The sequence below is a fragment of the Callospermophilus lateralis genome, chromosome 11 (assembly GCF_048772815.1).
Source record: "Callospermophilus lateralis isolate mCalLat2 chromosome 11, mCalLat2.hap1, whole genome shotgun sequence".
Classification (NCBI taxonomy): Eukaryota; Metazoa; Chordata; class Mammalia; order Rodentia; family Sciuridae; genus Callospermophilus; species Callospermophilus lateralis.
This window is the reverse complement of record NC_135315.1, coordinates 6159298-6164969: the sequence shown is the minus strand read 5'-3', so window position 1 is coordinate 6164969 and position 5672 is coordinate 6159298. Positions and strand designations below refer to the sequence as shown.

Below are 5672 nucleotides of genomic sequence, written 5' to 3'. Positions count from 1 at the left end.
ATTAAGTGAAGTAGAGGTATTGTGTCCAAATATGACTAAAAAATCTTTTTAAAAAACTACAGAAGATGTGGAAGATAGGACTCGGAGCCTCGGGACTGAGTCTGTATGCAGGACATACAACATTCATTCAGTAATTCAATAGAACTGAATGCCAGGTACCATGTGAGGTGAGGAGTCAGCAGTGAACTAAAGTCCATCATTCCAGAGAATTGGCATCTGTCAGATGATGACAAAACAGAAGAAAGATGGATTCCTATAACAGTCACATGACCTAAAGCATAGTCAATGACACAAGCGAAGCAAATGAACTGGGGACAGAGAGCAGAGCTGGCTGGTGGGTCAGAGAAGATGTACTTGAGGTGCTTGAAATAGGCCCTAAGGAGGGCAGGAGCTGCCCATGCAAGCAAGGGAAGGACATCTAGATGAGTGACCAGTGCTTAGTGCACTGAGCAAGCACTCAGGGAAGGACAGCTGTGACTTCTGGCCCAGTTCTTCAGGAACCCAGGGCACAAGTTGCTGTGAAAGATGAGTCTGCCACACCAAATGGAAGTCAGATTTCAATGGGACAGCCAACACACTTAGACTTCACCCCTCCAGAGGCTGTCAGGAGATGACTGACCTGCTCGTGAAAGGATAAAGAAGGACTGCGGGGGAGTGGGCAAGGGTTGGCCAGTGGATTTGGGGCAGCAGGTAATGATCCATCCTCACACGGGGCAGTGACAGAGGGTTGGAGAGAAGTGCCAGATGCTGGAGCATTAGGGGGACAGAAAGTTGGCCTGGGTGGTATGGGAGTAGGGGTGTGGTGGGGTTACGCTGGGCACTGAGACAACAGTCAAAGGGGGCTGTATGCAAGCAGGACTGGGAGGGAATGGAGCCCTGGAGCTGGGAGTGAAGTTGCTGTGGGGAGATCCAAGGTCCACAGATACAGGTAGTGTCTTGGGAATGGACAAGAGCCGCTGAGAGTGAGGCAAGGCAGAGCCTGGGGAATGCTTGGCTAGGTGGAGCAGAGGGAAAGCAGAGACCCTGGGGCATGGCGCAGAGCCAGAGGCCTTCAGAAGACATTGGTGGGAGGTGAAGATACCCAGAAACACACTGGGATATACAGGAGGGAAGGGAAAGGTAAAGAAGCGAAGCAAGGGCTGGGGTTGTGGCTCAGTGGTAGCACTTGTCTAGCATATGTGACACACTGGGTTTGATTCTCAGCACTGCATACAAATAAATAAAGGTCCATCAATCTCTCAAAAAGATTTTTTTTTAAAAAAACAAAGCAAATGGACTGAGGACAGAGAGCAGAGCCCATTCATAAAAACGAAATTTCACAGTCTTGCTATTGTGAATTGTGCTGCTATGAACATCGATGTAGCAGTATCCCTATAGTACACTCTTTTAAGGTCTTCAGGGAATAGTCCGAGAAGGGCAATAGCTGGGTCAAATGGTGGTTCCATTCCCAGCTTTCCCAGGAATCTCCATACTGCTTTCCAAATTGGCTGCACCAATTTGCAGTCCCACCAGCAATGTACAAGTGTACCCTTTTCCCCACATCCTCGCCAGCACTTGTTGTTGTTTGACTTCATAATGGCTGCCAATCTTACTGGAGTGAGATGGTATCTTAGGGTGGTTTTGATTTGCATTTCTCTGACTGCTAGAAATGGTGAGCATTTTTTCATGTACTTGTTGATTGATTGTATGTCCTCCTCTGAGAAGTGTCTGCTCAGGTCCTTGGCCCATTTGTTGATTGGGTTATTTGTTATCTTATTTAATTTTTTGAGTTCTTTGTATACTCTGGATATTAGGGCTCTATCTGAAGTGTGAGGAGTAAAAATTTGTTCCCATGATGTAGGCTCCCTATTTACCTCTCTTATTGTTTCTCTTGCTGAGAAAAAACTTTTTAGTTTAAGTAAGTCCCAATTGTTGATTCTTGTTATTAACTCTTGTGCTATGGGTGTCCTATTAAGGAATTTGGAGCCCAACCCCACAATATGTAGATCGGAGCCAACTTTTTCTTCTATCAGACGCAGAGTCTCTGATTTGATATCAAGCTCCTTGATCCATTTTGCGTTAACTTTTGTGCATGGCGAGAGAAGGGGATTCAGTTTCATTTTGTTGCATATGGATGCCCTTCAATAGATGAATGGATAAAAAAATGTGGCATTTATACACAATGGAGTATTACTCTGCACTAAAAAATGACAAAATCATGGAATTTGCAGGGAAATGGATGGCACTAGAGCAGGTTATGCTAAGTGAAGCTAGCCAATCCCTAAAAAAACAAATGCCAAATGTCATCTTTGATATAAGGAGAGCAACTAAGAACAGAATAGGGAGGAAGAGCATGAGAAGAAGATCACCATTAAACAGGGTCCAGGGGGGGAGGGAAAGAGAGAGAGAAGGAAAATTGCATGGTAAAGGAAGGAGACCCTCATTGTTATACAAAATTACATATAAGAGGAAGTGAGGGGAAAGGGGAAAAATATCAAGAGAGAGAAATGAATTACAGTAGATGGGGTAGAGAGAGAAGATGGGAGGAGAGGGGAGGGGAGGGGAGCGGGGATAGTAGAGGATAGGAAGGGCAGCAGAATACAACAGACACTAGTATGGCAGTATGTAAAAAAGTGGATGTGGAACCCATGTGAATCTGCAATATGTATACGGGGTAAAAATGGGAGTTCATAATCTGCTTGAATCAAATGTATGAAATATGATATGTCAAGAGCTTTGTAATGTTTTGAACAACTAATAATAAAAAAATAAAATAAAAATAAAAACGAAATTTCAAAGACAATGTTGAGTGAAGGAGGCCAGACTTTATAAAATTATAGACTACAGTTATTTCATTTATATGAAGTTGAAAACTAGTAAAATAATTTGTGGTGATAAAAGTCAGAGAAGGATTTGCATGAGGGAGGAGATCATTGACTGGGGGAGGCACAGGGTGCCTTGCAGGTGCCAGGAGGTTCCCTGTCTTGATGGAAGTGGCAGGTTCATAACTCAGGCAGGCAGAGAAGCTCGACCTAAGGACCTGTGATTACAGCCTGCCTTTAAACCTCAGCAGTCACAGCCAGAAGTCCTCAAGGCAGTGGACTGGAGCCACATGGGCGAAATTCTTCCTTCTTGCTCTAGTAAGGGGAGGAAGGAGACCTGCTTCTGCAGACTCTGTTTTAGAGAGAAGCAAAGAGGAATATGCTCTCGTCCTGTTTACCCTGCAAAGTCTGGAAGTTGGCACAATGGGACTACACATTTGTCCTTGGCTGAAGGTTTTTGTTTTGTCCTCCCCCGAGCCCTGGTTCTGGGGGTTGAACCCAGAGACACTCTGGGTTCATTAAACCACATCCCAATCCTTAATTTCCTTGTGAGACAGGGTCTCCCTAATTTACCCAGGTTGGCCTCGAACTTGCCATGCTCCTGCTTCAGCCTCCTGAGTCCCTGGGATTACGGCTGTGCACCTGGGCCCACCGTGCGTGCGTATGTGTGTGTGTGTGTGTGTGTGTGTGTGTATGTGCGTGCGTGCGTGCGTGTGCGTATGTGTGTGTGTGTGTGCGCGCGTGTGCGCGCGCGTTAAGGAATATTAGAATAACAGTTTTAAAGAAAATACTGGGGTGAAACTCGGCCCGGCTGCCCTCCACGCACCTGTTGGTAACGTGACAGGTGTGCCCAGTACACCGGATCCTGTTGTGGCTGGATCGGTGCGTTCTCACGACGGGCTCCGTGTCCGTGCCTGGTGTCTGTTCTCTTTCGCTTTCCGCGCTACCTTCTCCCAAAATTCTTGATTTTTACATCAGTTCTTTAGAGGTTCACAAAAATGGTCAGGAAACGCCGCCGCCCAGGTCTTCCCGCATCTACGGTCAGGTTTTCCAGGCGACCTCGAGGCGGCCCCCAGGCTCCGAGGAGCGCCCGCGGCTGGACCGGAGCGTGGCGCTGGCCCAGCCCGGTGCGGTCCCTTCGCCTCCCGCAGCTCCGGGCCGGCCCGACTGCGACCTGCCCGGCTAGGCAGGGTTGCACCGCACATCAGAGGAGAGGCAGGTCGCACGTGCCGCAGGCCCCAGTGGCCTAATGGATAAGGCACTGGCCTCCTAAGCCAGGGATTGTGGGTTCGAGTCCCACCTGGGGTAGCGCGTTTATTTTTAGCTTTCCCCAAGCTCCGAATGGAGCCCGGCCTCCAGGTAGATTCCACTGGGTAAGAGGGGCTCTGTTCCTCCACACCGACGAGGGGTGGCCGAGCGAGTTGGCAGCAGAGCTTCTTCCCGGGTAGAAAAGTCCCCAGATGGAGGCCGTGGAGTGTTGAGGCGACAGGACGCTCCCGACCCGGGGTAGCTAGAAATGAATAAATGGACTCCTACTGCGGGCCGCGGGCTGCGGGAGAGGAGTCGGGCGCGGCGCGGAAGCGGGCACAACCCTCGCACTTAGAGGTTCCTGAGAGGGATCCCCGATGCCACCCACGAGGGCCTCGAACCCCAAGCCCTGGCTAAGGCGGCCGGTGTCTTATCATTCGGCCACTGGGGCAGGACAAAAAGGCGCCATAGCGCCCCCAGACAGAGTGCCGGACAGCAGCACTAGCAGCACGACCTCCGCCCGGGCAAACGGAAGGCTGACTCAAGGGGACCGCTGTCAGGTTAGCAGCAGTCTGTAGGGCAGTGGGCGAAGCGCCCAAAACGAAGGCGCTCGCCCAAAACGAAGCTGACCACGAAGGGACTCGAACCCTCAATCTTCTGATCCGAAGTCAGACGCCTTATCCATTAGGCCACGTGGTCAAGATGCCCAAGGAGGCGGGGAGACAGGTCCAGGTGCCACCCCTAGGAGATGGTAGTGCAGTCACTCCTGCAGGAACCGATGCAGTTATCCCAGCGAGAATCGCAGGCACCATGAATCCACAGGTGCGCCGGTAGCGCTGCGTCTCATTGTCACCAAATATATCTTCTAGCGGAAGTGTTAACGGGAGGGGACCGCGTGGCCTAATGGATAAGGCGTCTGACTTCGGATCAGAAGATTGAGGGTTCGAGTCCCTTCGTGGTCGAAATGTTTTAAACCCGACGGTTTTAACCCTCATTTTAGGTAAGAAAGGCCTCTGGGCTCCTCTGAACCGTTCTCACTGAGTACGGTCAGCTTTTGCGTTTGGAATCTTCTGGGTGTGACGTCATGACGCAGCCCGCAGCGTCACAGTTTAAGAGGCATGTGACCGGGCGCCGCTTGCGTGAAGCCCCAGTGGCCTAATGGATAAGGCACTGGCCTCCTAAGCCAGGGATTGTGGGTTCGAGTCCCATCTGGGGTGAAGATCTTTGGATTTTTAAAGAAATCCAATTAAATTTAATATTCTAACACATACTTTTTGTCTTTTTGTTAAAAAGGTACTTAGCTGTTTTTTCATTTCTGTGTTGCAACTCATTTTCCTTTTCTTCTTGACGAGGCCCTACTAGGAGACGTGAGTCGGCAGGAGCTCAATGTCAACGTCTCGGGAAAGCGCCCCGCAGACTGCAAGCCCCAGCAAACGTCGCTGAGCGGAGTGTCCAAGCCCGTCACCGTAAAATTCAACAGCGGGCAGCGCTCCAGCCCGAGGGGCAGGTCGGACGCCCGTCGCCCGCTGCGCCCCGACGCCCGGGCTGCGAGGACCCAGGCGTGCGCCAGGCACGGGCGGAGCGCGTCCCCGGGTCGGCCCGGCCGGCGGGAAAAGCCGGCAC

The 5672-nt window shown here is 50.6% G+C and overlaps 4 non-coding genes across 4 annotated transcripts; 3 read left to right on the top strand and 1 right to left on the bottom strand.

The window, feature by feature from the left end:
* Positions 1-4036: 4036 nt before the first annotated feature.
* On the top strand, positions 4037-4109 carry Trnar-ccu (transfer RNA arginine (anticodon CCU)). Its single transcript has one exon. It is a non-coding gene; the product is annotated as a tRNA-Arg (tRNA).
* A 566-nt stretch (positions 4110-4675) lies between these two features.
* On the bottom strand, positions 4676-4748 carry Trnar-ucg (transfer RNA arginine (anticodon UCG)). Its single transcript has one exon. It is a non-coding gene; the product is annotated as a tRNA-Arg (tRNA).
* A 190-nt stretch (positions 4749-4938) lies between these two features.
* Positions 4939-5011, top strand: Trnar-ucg (transfer RNA arginine (anticodon UCG)). Its single transcript has one exon. It is a non-coding gene; the product is annotated as a tRNA-Arg (tRNA).
* Positions 5012-5193: 182 nt separating this feature from the next.
* Trnar-ccu (transfer RNA arginine (anticodon CCU)) lies at positions 5194-5266 on the top strand. The gene has a single exon. It is a non-coding gene; the product is annotated as a tRNA-Arg (tRNA).
* Positions 5267-5672: the final 406 nt, after the last annotated feature.